Here is a 17,074-nt window from a genome sequence, read left to right as displayed (position 1 = left end):
CATGACCCTAGTATAAACATGATGGTCTATGTATACTTGACAGTAGTATAAAACATCATAGTCTATATATACATGACAGTAGTATAGAACATCATGGTCTATGTATATTGACAGTAGTATAACACATCATGGTCTATGTATACTTGACCCTAGTATAAAACATCATGGTCTATGTATACTTGACAGTAGTATAAAATATCATGGTCTATGTATACTTGACAGTAGTATAGAACACCATGGTCTATGTATACATGACAGTAGTATAAAACATTATGCTCTATGTATCCTTGACAGTAGTATAGAACATCATGGTCTATGTATAATTGACAGTAGTATAAAACATCATGGTATATGTATACATGACAGTAGTATAGAACATCATGGTCTATGTATATTGACAGTAGTATAAAACATCATGGTCTATGTTTACTTGACCCCAGTATAAAACATCACGGTCTATGTATACTTGACAGTAGTATAAAACATCATGGTCTATGTATACTTGACAGTAGTATAGAACACCATGGTCTATGTATACTTGACAGTAGTATAAAACATTATGCTCTATGTATACTTAACAGTAGTATAAATCATCATGGACTATGTATACTTGACAGTAGTATAAAACACCAAGGTATATAAATACTTGATAATGATATAAAACACCATGGTCTATGTATACATGACAGTAGTATAGAACATCATGGTCTATGTATATTGACAGTAGTATAAAAGTTAATGGTCTATGTATACTTGACAGTAGTATAGAACATCATGGTCTATGTATATTGACAGTAGTATAAAACATCATGGTCTATGTATACTTGACCCTAGTATAAAACATGATGGTCTATGTATACTTGACAGTAGTATAGAACACCATGGTCTATGTATACTTGACAGTAGTATAAAATATCATGGTCTATGTATACTTGACAGTAGTATAGAACACCATGGTCTATGTATACATGACAGTAGTATAAAACATTATGCTCTATGTATCCTTGACAGTAGTATAGAACATCATGGTCTATGTATACATGACAGTAGTATAGAACATCATGGTCTATGTATATTGACAGTAGTATAAAACATCATGGTCTATGTATACTTGACCCTAGTATAAAACATGATGGTCTATGTATACTTGACAGTAGTATAGAACACCATGGTCTATGTATACTTGACAGTAGTATAAAAGTTAATGGTCTATGTATACTTGACCCCAGTATAAAACATCATGGTCTATGTATACATGACAGTAGTATAGAACATCATGGTCTATGTATATTGACAGTAGTATAAAACATCATGGTCTATGTATACTTGACCCTAGTATAAAACATCATGGTCTATGTATACTTGACAGTAGTATAAAATATCATGGTGTATGTATACTTGACAGTAGTATAGAACATCATGGTCTATGTATAATAGACTGTAGTATAAAACATTATGCTCTATGTATACTTGACAGTTGAATAGAACATCTTGGTGTATGTATACTTGACAGTAGTATAGAACATCATGGTCTATGTATACTCGACAGTAGTATAAAACATCATGGACTATGTGTACTTGACAGTAGTATAAAACACCAATGTCTATATATACTTGACAATGATATAAAACACCATGGTCTATGTATAATTTACAGTAGTATAAAACATCATGGTATATGTATACATGACAGTAGTATAAAACATCATGATCTATGTATATTGACAGTAGTATAAAACATCATGGTCTATGTATACTTGACCCCAGTATAAAACATCACGGTCTATGTATACTTGACAGTAGTATAAAACATCATGGTCTGTGTATTTTTGACAGTAGTATAGAACATCATGGTCTATGTATACTTGACAGTAGTATAAAACATCATGGTCTATGTATACTTGACAGTAGTATAGAACACCATGGTCTATGTATACTTGACAGTAGTATAAAACATTATGCTCTATGTATCCTTGACAGTAGTATAGAACATCATGGTCTATGTATAATTGACAGTAGTATAAAACATCATGGTATATGTATACATGACAGTAGTATAGAACATCATGGTCTATGTATATTGACAGTAGTATAAAACATCATGGTCTATGTTTACTTGACCCCAGTATAAAACATCACGGTCTATGTATACTTGACAGTAGTATAAAACATCATGGTCTATGTATACTTGACAGTAGTATAGAACACCATGGTCTATGTATACTTGACAGTAGTATAAAACATTATGCTCTATGTATACTTAACAGTAGTATAAATCATCATGGACTATGTATACTTGACAGTAGTATAAAACACCAAGGTATATAAATACTTGATAATGATATAAAACACCATGGTCTATGTATACATGACAGTAGTATAGAACATCATGGTCTATGTATATTGACAGTAGTATAAAAGTTAATGGTCTATGTATACTTGACAGTAGTATAGAACATCATGGTCTATGTATATTGACAGTAGTATAAAACATCATGGTCTATGTATACTTGACCCTAGTATAAAACATGATGGTCTATGTATACTTGACAGTAGTATAGAACACCATGGTCTATGTATACTTGACAGTAGTATAAAATATCATGGTCTATGTATACTTGACAGTAGTATAGAACACCATGGTCTATGTATACATGACAGTAGTATAAAACATTATGCTCTATGTATCCTTGACAGTAGTATAGAACATCATGGTCTATGTATACATGACAGTAGTATAGAACATCATGGTCTATGTATATTGACAGTAGTATAAAACATCATGGTCTATGTATACTTGACCCTAGTATAAAACATGATGGTCTATGTATACTTGACAGTAGTATAGAACACCATGGTCTATGTATACTTGACAGTAGTATAAAAGTTAATGGTCTATGTATACTTGACCCCAGTATAAAACATCATGGTCTATGTATACATGACAGTAGTATAGAACATCATGGTCTATGTATATTGACAGTAGTATAAAACATCATGGTCTATGTATACTTGACCCTAGTATAAAACATCATGGTCTATGTATACTTGACAGTAGTATAAAATATCATGGTGTATGTATACTTGACAGTAGTATAGAACATCATGGTCTATGTATAATAGACTGTAGTATAAAACATTATGCTCTATGTATACTTGACAGTTGAATAGAACATCTTGGTGTATGTATACTTGACAGTAGTATAGAACATCATGGTCTATGTATACTCGACAGTAGTATAAAACATCATGGACTATGTGTACTTGACAGTAGTATAAAACACCAATGTCTATATATACTTGACAATGATATAAAACACCATGGTCTATGTATAATTTACAGTAGTATAAAACATCATGGTATATGTATACATGACAGTAGTATAAAACATCATGATCTATGTATATTGACAGTAGTATAAAACATCATGGTCTATGTATACTTGACCCCAGTATAAAACATCACGGTCTATGTATACTTGACAGTAGTATAAAACATCATGGTCTGTGTATTTTTGACAGTAGTATAGAACATCATGGTCTATGTATACTTGACAGTAGTATAAAACATCATGGTCTATGTATACTTGACAGTAGTATAAAACATTATGCTCTATGTATACTTGACAGTAGTATAGAACATCATGGTCTATGTATACTTGACAGTAGTATAAAACATTATGATCTATGTATACTTGACAGTAGTATGAAACATCATGCTCTATGTATTCTTGACAGTAGTATAGAACACCATGGTCTATGTATACTTGACAGTAGAATAAAACATCATGGTCTATGTATACTTGACAGTAGTATAGAACACCATGGTCTATGTATATTTGAGAGTAGTATAAAACATCATGGTCTATGTATACTTGACAGTAGTATAGAACACCATGGTCTATGTATACTTGACAGTAGTATAAAACATTATGCTCTATGTATACTTAACAGTAGTATAAATCATCATGGACTATGTATACTTGACAGTAGTATAAAACACCAAGGTATATAAATACTTGATAATGATATAAAACACCATGGTCTATGTATACTTGACAGTAGTATAAAACATCATGATCTATGTATACATGACAGTAGTATAGAACATCATGGTCTATGTATATTGACAGTAGTATAAAAGTTAATGGTCTATGTATACTTGACAGTAGTATAGAACATCATGGTCTATGTATATTGACAGTAGTATAAAACATCATGGTCTATTTATACTTGACCCTAGTATAAAACATGATGGTCTATGTATACTTGACAGTAGTATAGAACACCATGGTCTATGTATACTTGACAGTAGTATAAAATATCATGGTCTATGTATACTTGACAGTAGTATAGAACACCATGGTATATGTATACATGACAGTAGTATAAAACATTATGCTCTATGTATCCTTGACAGTAGTATAGAACATCATGGTCTATGTATACATGACAGTAGTATAGAACATCATGGTCTATGTATATTGACAGTAGTATAAAACATCATGGTCTATGTATACTTGACCCTAGTATAAAACATGATGGTCTATGTATACTTGACAGTAGTATAGAACACCATGGTCTATGTATACTTGACAGTAGTATAAAAGTTAATGGTCTATGTATACTTGACCCCAGTATAAAACATCATGGTCTATGTATACATGACAGTAGTATAGAACATCATGGTCTATGTATATTGACAGTAGTATAAAACATCATGGTCTATGTATACTTGACCCTAGTATAAAACATCATGGTCTATGTATACTTGACAGTAGTATAAAATATCATGGTGTATGTATACTTGACAGTAGTATAGAACATCATGGTCTATGTATAATAGACTGTAGTATAAAACATTATGCTCTATGTATACTTGACAGTTGAATAGAACATCTTGGTGTATGTATACTTGACAGTAGTATTGAACATCATGGTCTATGTATACTCGACAGTAGTATAAAACATCATGGACTATGTGTACTTGACAGTAGTATAAAACACCAATGTCTATATATACTTGACAATGATATAAAACACCATGGTCTATGTATAATTTACAGTAGTATAAAACATCATGGTATATGTATACATGACAGTAGTATAAAACATCATGATCTATGTATATTGACAGTAGTATAAAACATCATGGTCTATGTATACTTGACCCCAGTATAAAACATCACGGTCTATGTATACTTGACAGTAGTATAAAACATCATGGTCTGTGTATTTTTGACAGTAGTATAGAACATCATGGTCTATGTATACTTGACAGTAGTATAAAACATCATGGTCTATGTATACTTGACAGTAGTATAAAACATTATGCTCTATGTATACTTGACAGTAGTATAGAACATCATGGTCTATGTATACATGACAGTAGTATAAAACATTATGCTCTATGTATACTTGACAGTAGTATGAAACATCATGCTCTATGTATTCTTGACAGTAGTATAGAACACCATGGTATATGTATACATGACAGCAGTATAAAACATCATGATCTATGTATATTGACAGTAGTATAAAACATCATGGTCTATGTATACTTGACCCCAGTATAAAACATCACGGTCTATGTATACTTGACAGTAGTATAAAACATCATGGTCTATGTATACTTGACAGTAGTATAGAACACCATGGTCTATGTATATTTGACAGTAGTATAAAACATTATGCTCTATGTATACTTTACAGTAGTATAGAGCATCATGGTCTATGTATACTTGACAGTAGTATAGAGCATCATGGTCTAAGTATACTCGACAGTAGTATAAAACATCATGGATTATGTATACTTGACAGTAGTATAAAACACCATGGTCTATGTATACTTGACAGTAGTATAGCACATTATGCTCTATGTATACTTGGCAGTAGTGTAGAACACCATGGTCTATGTATACTTGACAGTAGTATAAAACATCATGGTCTATGTATACTTGACAGTAGTATAAAACATCATGGTCTATGTATACTTGACAGCAGTATAAAACATCATGCTCTATGTATACGTGACAGTAGTATAAAACATCATGGTCTATTTATACTTGACAGTAGTATAAAACATTATGCTCTATGTATACTTGACAGTAGTATAGAACATCATGGTCTATGTATACTTGACAGCAGTATAAAACATCATGGTCTATGTATACCTGACAGTAGTATAAAACATCATGGTATATGTATACTCGACAGTAGTATAAAACATCATGGATTATGTATACTTGACAGTAGTATACAACACCATGGTCTATGTATACATGACAGTAGTATAGAACATCATGGTCTATGTTTACTTGACAGTAGTATAAAACATTATGGTCTATGTTTACTTGACAGTAGTATAGACCATCATGGTCTATGTATACTTGACAGTAGTATGAAACATTATGCTCTATGTATACTTGACAGTAGTATAAAACATCATGGTCTATGTTTACTTGACAGTAGTATAAAACATTATTCTCTATGTATACTTGACTGTAGTATAGAATATCATGGTCTATGTATTCTTGACAGTAGTATAAAACATTATGCTCTATGTATACTTGACAGTAGTATAGAACATCATGGTCTATGTATACTTGACAGTAGTATAAAACATTATGCTCTATGTATAATTAACAGTAGTATAGAACATTATGGTCTATGTATACTTGACAGTAGTATAAAACATTATGCTCTATGTATTCTTGACAGTACTATAGAACACCATGGTCTATGTATACTTGACAGTAGTATAAAACATCATGGTTTATGTATACTTGACAGTAGTATAAAACATTATGCTCTATATATACTTGACAATGATATAAAACATCATGGTCTATGGATACTTGACAGTAGTATAAAACATTATGCTCTATGTATACTTGACAGTAGTATAGAACATCATGGTCTATGTATACACGACAGTAGTAAAAAACATTATGCTCTATGTATACTTGACAGTAGTATAGATCATCATGGTCTATGTATACTTGACAGTAGTATAAAACATTATGCTCTATGTATACGTGACAGTAGTATAAAACATCATGGTCTATTTATACTTGACAGTAGTATAAAACATTATGCTCTATGTATACTTGACAGTAGTATAGAACATCATGGTCTATGTATACTTGACAGCAGTATAAAACATCATGGTCTATGTATACTTGACAGTAGTATAACACATTATGTTCTATGTATACTTGACAGTAGTATAGAACATTATGCTGTATGTATACTTGACAGTAGTATAAAACATCATAGTCTATGTATACTTGACAGTAGTATAAAACATCATGGTCTGTGTATACTTGACAGTAGTACAAAACATCATGGTCTATGTATCTTTGACAGTAGTATAAAACATTATGCTCTATGTATACTTGACAGTAGTATAGAACATCATGATCTATGTATACTTGACAGCAGTATAAAACATCATGGTCTATGTATACTTGACAGTAGTATAAAACACCATGGTCTATGTATACTTGACAGTAGTATAAAACATTATGCTCTATGTGTACTTGACAGTAGTATAAAACATCATGCTCTATGTATACTTGACAGTAGTATAAAACATCGTGGTCTATGTATACTTGACAGTAGTATAGAACATCATGGTCTATGTATACTTGACAGTAGTATAAAACATTATGCTCTATGTATACTTGACAGTAGTATAGAACATCATGGTCTATGTATACTTGACAGTAGTATAAAACATTATGCTCTATGTATACTTGACAGTAGTATGAAACATCATGCTCTATGTATTCTTGACAGTAGTATAGAACACCATGGTCTATGTATACTTGACAGTAGTATAAAACATCATGGTCTATGTATACTTGACAGTAGTATAGAACACCATGGTCTATGTATACTTGACAGTAGTATAAACCATCATGCTCTATGTATACTTGACAGTAGTAAAGAACATCATGGTCTATGTATACTTGACAGTAGTATAAAACATCATGGTCTATGTATATTTGACAGTAGTATAAAACATTATGCTCTATGTATACTTTACAGTAGTATAGAACATCATGGTCTATGTATACTTGACAGTAGTATAGAGCATCATGGTCTATGTATACTCGACAGTAGTATAAAACATCATGGATTATGTATACTTGACAGTAGTATAAAACACCATGGTCTATGTATACTTGACAGTAGTATAGCACATTATGCTCTATGTATACTTGGCAGTAGTGTAGAACACCATGGTCTATGTATACTTGACAGTAGTATAAAACATCATGGTCTATGTATACTTGACAGTAGTATAAAACATCATGCTCTATGTATACTTGACAGCAGTATAAAACATCATGCTCTATGTATACTTGACAGCAGTATAAAACATCATGGTCTATGTATACTTGACAGTAGTATGAAACATTATGCTCTATGTATTCTTGACAGTAGTATAAAACATCATGGTCTATGTTTACTTGACAGTAGTATAAAACATTATGCTCTATGTATACTTGACTGTAGTATAGAATATCATGGTCTATGTATTCTTGACAGTAGTATAAAACATTATGCTCTATGTATACTTGACAGTAGTATAGAACATCATGGTCTATGTATACTTGACAGTAGTATAAAACATTATGCTCTATGTATAATTGACAGTAGTATAGAACATTATGGTCTATGTATACTTGACAGTAGTATAAAACATTATGCTCTATGTATTCTTGACAGTACTATAGAACACCATGGTCTATGTATACTTGACAGTAGTATAAAACATCATGGTCTATGTATACTTGACAGTAGTATAAAACATTATGCCCTATGTATACTTGACAGTAGTATAGAACATCATGGTCTATGTATACTTGACAGTAGAAAAAAACATTATGCTCTATGTATACTTGACAGTAGTATAGAACATCATGGTCTATGTATACTTGACAGTAGTATAAAACATTATGCTCTATGTATACGTGACAGTAGAATAAAACATCATGGTCTATTTATACTTGACAGTAGTAAAAAACATTATGATCTATGTATACTTGACAGTAGTATAGAACATCATGGTCTATGTATACTTGACAGCAGTATAAAACATCATGGTCTATGTATACTTGACAGTAGTATAACACATTATGTTCTATGTATACTTGACAGTAGTATAGAACATTATGCTGTATGTATACTTAACAGTAGTATAAAACATCATAGTCTATGTATACTTGACAGTAGTATAAAACATCATGGTCTGTGTATACTTGACAGTAGTACAAAACATCATGGTCTATGTATCTTTGACAGTAGTATAAAACATTATGCTCTATGTATACTTGACAGTAGTATAGAACATTATGATCTATGTATACTTGACAGCAGTATAAAACATCATGGTCTATGTATTCTTGACAGTAGTATAAAACACCATGGTCTATGTATACTTGACAGTAGTATAACACATTATGTTCTATGTATACTTGACAGTAGTATAAAACATTATGCTCTATGTATACTTGACAGTTGAATAGAACATCTTGGTGTATGTATACTTGACAGTAGTATAGAACATCATGGTCTATATATACTCGACAGTATTATAAAACATCATGGACTATGTATACTTGACAGTAGTATAAAACACCAATGTCTATATATACTTGACAATGATATAAAACACCATGGTCTATGTATAATTGACAGTAGTATAAAACATCATGGTATATGTATACATGACAGTAATATAAAACATCATGGTCTATGTATACTTGACAGTAGTATAAAACATGATGCTCTATGTATACTTGACAGTAGTATGAAACATCATGCTCTATGTATTATTGACAGTAGTATAGAACACCATGGTCTATGTATATTTGACAGTAGTATAAAACATCATGGTCTATGTATACTTGACAGTAGTGTAGAACACCATGGTCTATGTATACTTGACAGTAGTATAAACCATCATGTTCTATGTATACTTGACAGTAGTACAAAACATCATGGTATATGTATACATGACAGTAGTATAGAACATCATGGTCTATGTATATTGACAGTAGTATAACACATTATGTTCTATGTATACTTGACAGTAGTATAGAACATTATGCTGTATGTATACTTAACAGTAGTATAAAACATCATAGTCTATGTATACTTGACAGTAGTATAACACATCACGGTCTGTGTATTTTTGACAGTGGTATAGAACATCATGGTATATGTATACTTGACAGTAGTATAAAACATCATGGTCTATGGATACTTGACAGTAGTATAAAACATTATGCTCTTTGTATACTTGACAGTAGTATAGAACATCATGGTCTATGTATACTTGACAGTAGTATAAAACATTATGCTCTATGTATACTTGACAGTAGTATAGAACATCATGGTCTATGTATACTTGACAGTAGTATAAAACATTATGCTCTATGTATACTTGACAGTAGTATGAAACATCATGCTCTATGTATTCTTGACAGTAGTATAGAACACCATGGTCTATGTATACTTGACAGTAGTATAAAACATCATGGTCTATGTATACTTGACAGTAGTATAGAACACCATGGTCTATGTATACTTGACAGTAGTATAAACCATCATGCTCTATGTATACTTGACAGTAGTAAAGAACATCATGGTCTATGTATACTTGACAGTAGTATAAAACATCATGGTCTATGTATATTTGACAGTAGTATAAAACATTATGCTCTATGTATACTTTACAGTAGTATAGAACATCATGGTCTATGTATACTTGACAGTAGTATAGAGCATCATGGTCTATGTATACTCGACAGTAGTATAAAACATCATGGATTATGTATACTTGACAGTAGTATAAAACTCCATGGTCTATGTATACTTGACAGTAGTATAGCACATTATGCTCTATGTATACTTGGCAGTAGTGTAGAACACCATGGTCTATGTATACTTGACAGTAGTATAAAACATCATGGTCTATGTATACTTGACAGTAGTATAAAACATCATGCTCTATGTATACTTGACAGCAGTATAAAACATCATGCTCTATGTATACTTGACAGCAGTATAAAACATCATGGTCTATGTATACCTGACAGTAGTATAAAACATCATGGTATATGTATACTCGACAGTAGTATAAAACATCATGGATTATGTATACTTGACAGTAGTATAAAACACCATGGTCTATGTATACATGACAGTAGTATAGAACATCATGGTCTATGTTTACTTGACAGTAGTATAAAACATTATGGTCTATGTTTACTTGACAGTAGTATAGACCATCATGGTCTATGTATACTTGACAGTAGTATGAAACATTATGCTCTATGTATACATGACAGTAGTATAAAACATCATGGTCTATGTTTACTTGACAGTAGTATAAAACATTATGCTCTATGTTTACTTGACTGTAGTATAGAATATCATGGTCTATGTATTCTTGACAGTAGTATAAAACATTATGCTCTATGTATACTTGACAGTAGTATAGAACATCATGGTCTATGTATACTTGACAGTAGTATAAAACATTATGCTCTATGTATAATTGACAGTAGTATAGAACATTATGGTCTATGTATACTTGACACTAGTATAAAACATTATGCTCTATGTATTCTTGAGAGTACTATAGAACACCATGGTCTATGTATACTTGACAGTAGTATAAAACATCATGGTCTATGTATACTTGACTGTAGTATAAAACATTATGCTCTATGTATACTTGACAATGATATAAAACATCATGGTCTATGGATACTTGACAGTAGTATAAAACATTATGCTCTATGTATACTTGACAGTAGTATAGAACATCATGGTCTATGTATACTTGACAGTAGTAAAAAACATTATGCTCTATGTATACTTGACAGTAGTATAGAACATCATGGTCTATGTATACTTGACAGTAGTATAAAACATTATGCTCTATGTATACGTGACAGTAGTATAAAACATCATGGTCTATTTATACTTGACAGTAGTATAAAACATTATGCTCTATGTATACTTGACAGTAGTATAGAACATCATGGTCTATGTATACTTGACAGCAGTATAAAACATCATGGTCTATGTATACTTGACAGTAGTATAACACATTATGTTCTATGTATACTTGACAGTAGTATAGAACATTATGCTGTATGTATACTTGACAGTAGTATAAAACATCATAGTCTATGTATACTTGACAGTAGTATAAAACATCATGGTCTGTGTATACTTGACAGTAGTACAAAACATCATGGTCTATGTATACTTGACAGTAGTATAAAACATCATAGTCTATGTATACTTGACAGTAGTATAAAACATCATAGTCTATGTATACTTGACAGTAGTATAAAACATCATGCTCTATGTATACTTGACAGTAGTATAGAACATCATGATCTATGTATACTTGACAGCAGTATAAAACATCATGGTCTATGTATACTTGACAGTAGTATAAAACACCATGGTCTATGTATACTTGACAGTAGTATAAAACATTATGCTCTATGTGTACTTGACAGTAGTATAAAACATCATGCTCTATGTATACTTGACAGTAGTATAAAACATCGTGGTCTATGTATACTTGACAGTAGTATAGAACATCATGGTCTATGTATACTTGACAGTAGTATAAAACATTATGCTCTATGTATACTTGACAGTAGTATAGAACATCATGGTCTATGTATACTTGACAGTAGTATAAAACATTATGCTCTATGTATACTTGACAGTAGTATGAAACATCATGCTCTATGTATTCTTGACAGTAGTATAGAACACCATGGTCTATGTATACTTGACAGTAGTATAAAACATCATGGTCTATGTATACTTGACAGTAGTATAGAACACCATGGTCTATATATACTTGACAGTAGTATAAACCATCATGCTCTATGTATACTTGACAGTAGTAAAGAACATCATGGTCTATGTATACTTGACAGTAGTATAAAACATCATGGTCTATGTATACTTTACAGTAGTATAGAACATCATGGTCTATGTATACTTGACAGTAGTATAGAGCATCATGGTCTATGTATACTTGACAGTAGTATAAAACATTATGCTCTATGTATAATTGACAGTAGTATAGAACATTATGGTCTATGTATACTTGACACTAGTATAAAACATTATGCTCTATGTATTCTTGAGAGTACTATAGAACACCATGGTCTATGTATACTTGACAGTAGTATAAAACATCATGGTCTATGTATACTTGACTGTAGTATAAAACATTATGCTCTATGTATACTTGACAATGATATAAAACATCATGGTCTATGGATACTTGACAGTAGTATAAAACATTATGCTCTATGTATACTTGACAGTAGTATAGAACATCATGGTCTATGTATACTTGACAGTAGTAAAAAACATTATGCTCTATGTATACTTGACAGTAGTATAGAACATCATGGTCTATGTATACTTGACAGTAGTATAAAACATTATGCTCTATGTATACGTGACAGTAGTATAAAACATCATGGTCTATTTATACTTGACAGTAGTATAAAACATTATGCTCTATGTATACTTGACAGTAGTATAGAACATCATGGTCTATGTATACTTGACAGCAGTATAAAACATCATGGTCTATGTATACTTGACAGTAGTATAACACATTATGTTCTATGTATACTTGACAGTAGTATAGAACATTATGCTGTATGTATACTTGACAGTAGTATAAAACATCATAGTCTATGTATACTTGACAGTAGTATAAAACATCATGGTCTGTGTATACTTGACAGTAGTACAAAACATCATGGTCTATGTATACTTGACAGTAGTATAAAACATCATAGTCTATGTATACTTGACAGTAGTATAAAACATCATAGTCTATGTATACTTGACAGTAGTATAAAACATCATGCTCTATGTATACTTGACAGTAGTATAGAACATCATGATCTATGTATACTTGACAGCAGTATAAAACATCATGGTCTATGTATACTTGACAGTAGTATAAAACACCATGGTCTATGTATACTTGACAGTAGTATAAAACATTATGCTCTATGTGTACTTGACAGTAGTATAAAACATCATGCTCTATGTATACTTGACAGTAGTATAAAACATCGTGGTCTATGTATACTTGACAGTAGTATAGAACATCATGGTCTATGTATACTTGACAGTAGTATAAAACATTATGCTCTATGTATACTTGACAGTAGTATAGAACATCATGGTCTATGTATACTTGACAGTAGTATAAAACATTATGCTCTATGTATACTTGACAGTAGTATGAAACATCATGCTCTATGTATTCTTGACAGTAGTATAGAACACCATGGTCTATGTATACTTGACAGTAGTATAAAACATCATGGTCTATGTATACTTGACAGTAGTATAGAACACCATGGTCTATATATACTTGACAGTAGTATAAACCATCATGCTCTATGTATACTTGACAGTAGTAAAGAACATCATGGTCTATGTATACTTGACAGTAGTATAAAACATCATGGTCTATGTATACTTTACAGTAGTATAGAACATCATGGTCTATGTATACTTGACAGTAGTATAGAGCATCATGGTCTATGTATACTCGACAGTAGTATAAAACATCATGGATTATGTATACTTGACAGTAGTATAAAACACCATGGTCTATGTATACTTGACAGTAGTATAGCACATTATGCTCTATGTATACTTGGCAGTAGTGTAGAACACCATGGTCTATGTATACTTGACAGTAGTATAAAACATCATGGTCTATGTATACTTGACGGTAGTATAAAACATCATGCTCTATGTATACTTGACAGCAGTATAAAACATCATGCTCTATGTATACTTGACAGCAGTATAAAACATCATGGTCTATGTATACCTGACAGTAGTATAAAACATCATGGTATATGTATACTCGACGGTAGTATAAAACATCATGGATTATGTATACTTGACAGTAGTATAAAACACCATGGTCTATGTATACATGACAGTAGTATAGAACATCATGGTCTATGTTTACTTGACAGTAGTATAAAACATTATGGTCTATGTTTACTTGACAGTAGTATAGACCATCATGGTCTATGTATACTTGACAGTAGTATGAAACATTATGCTCTATGTATACTTGACAGTAGTATAAAACATCATGGTCTATGTTTACTTGACAGTAGTATAAAACATTATGCTCTATGTATACTTGACTGTAGTATAGAATATCATGGTCTATGTATTCTTGACAGTAGTATAAAACATTATGCTCTATGTATACTTGACAGTAGTATAGAACATCATGGTCTATGTATACTTGACAGTAGTATAAAACATTATGCTCTATGTATAATTGACAGTAGTATAGAACATTATGGTCTATGTATACTTGACAGTAGTATAAAACATTATGCTCTATGTATTCTTGACAGTACTATAGAACACCATGGTCTATGTATACTTGACAGTAGTATAAAACATCATGGTCTATGTATACTTGACAGTAGTATAAAACATTATGCTCTATGTATACTTGACAATGATATAAAACATCATGGTCTATGGATACTTGACAGTAGTATAAAACATTATGCTCTATGTATACTTGACAGTAGTATAGAACATCATGGTCTATGTATACTTGACAGTAGTAAAAAACATTATGCTCTATGTATACTTGACAGTAGTATAGAACATCATGGTCTATGTATACTTGACAGTAGTATAAAACATTATGCTCTATGTATACGTGACAGTAGTATAAAACATCATGGTCTATTTATACTTGACAGTAGTATAAAACATTATGCTCTATGTATACTTGACAGTAGTATAGAACATCATGGTCTATGTATACTTGACAGCAGTATAAAACATCATGGTCTATGTATACTTGACAGTAGTATAACACATTATGTTCTATGTATACTTGACAGTAGTATAGAGCATTATGCTGTATGTATACTTAACAGTAGTATAAAACATCATAGTCTATGTATACTTGACAGTAGTATAAAACATCATGGTCTGTGTATACTTGACAGTAGTACAAAACATCATGGTCTATGTATCTTTGACAGTAGTATAAAACAATATGCTCTATGTATACTTGACAGTAGTATAGAACATCATGATCTATGTATACTTGACAGCAGTATAAAACATCATGGTCTATGTATACTTGACAGTATTATAAAACACCATGGTCTATGTATACTTGACAGTAGTATAACACATTATGTTCTATGTATACTTGACAGTAGTATAAAACATTATGCTCTATGTATACTTGACAGTTGAATAGAACATCTTGGTGTATGTATACTTGACAGTAGTATAGAAAATCATGGTCTATATATACTCCACAGTATTATAAAACATCATGGACTATGTATACTTGACAGTAGTATAAAACACCAATGTCTATATATACTTGACAATGATATAAAACACCATGGTCTATGTATAATTGACAGTAGTATAAAACATCATGGTATATGTATACATGACAGTAGTATAAAACATCATGGTCTATGTATACTTGACAGTAGTATAAAACATGATGCTCTATGTATACTTGACAGTAGTATGAAACATCATGCTCTATGTATTCTTGACAGTAGTATAGAACACCATGGTCTATGTATACTTGACAGTAGTAAAGAACATCATGGTCTATGTATACTTGACAGTAGTATAAAACATCATGGTCTATGTATATTTGACAGTAGTATAAAACATCATGCTCTATGTATACTTGACAGCAGTATAAAACATCATGCTCTATGTATACTTGACAGCAGTATAAAACATTATGCTCTATGTATACTTGACAGTAGTATAAAACATCATGGTATATGTATACTCGACAGTAGTATAAAACATCATGGATTATGTATACTTGACAGTAGTATAAAACACCATGGTATTTGTATACTTGACAGTAGTATAGAACATCATGGTCTATGTTTACTTGACAGTAGTATAAAACATTATGGTCTATGTTTACTTGACAGTAGTATAGACCATCATGGTCTAT

Source organism: Saccoglossus kowalevskii, chromosome 7 (assembly GCF_978046115.1).
Source record: "Saccoglossus kowalevskii chromosome 7, keSacKowa6.1, whole genome shotgun sequence".
In the NCBI taxonomy this organism is placed as follows: Eukaryota; Metazoa; Hemichordata; class Enteropneusta; family Harrimaniidae; genus Saccoglossus; species Saccoglossus kowalevskii.
Note: the sequence above shows the minus strand (reverse complement) of the source record.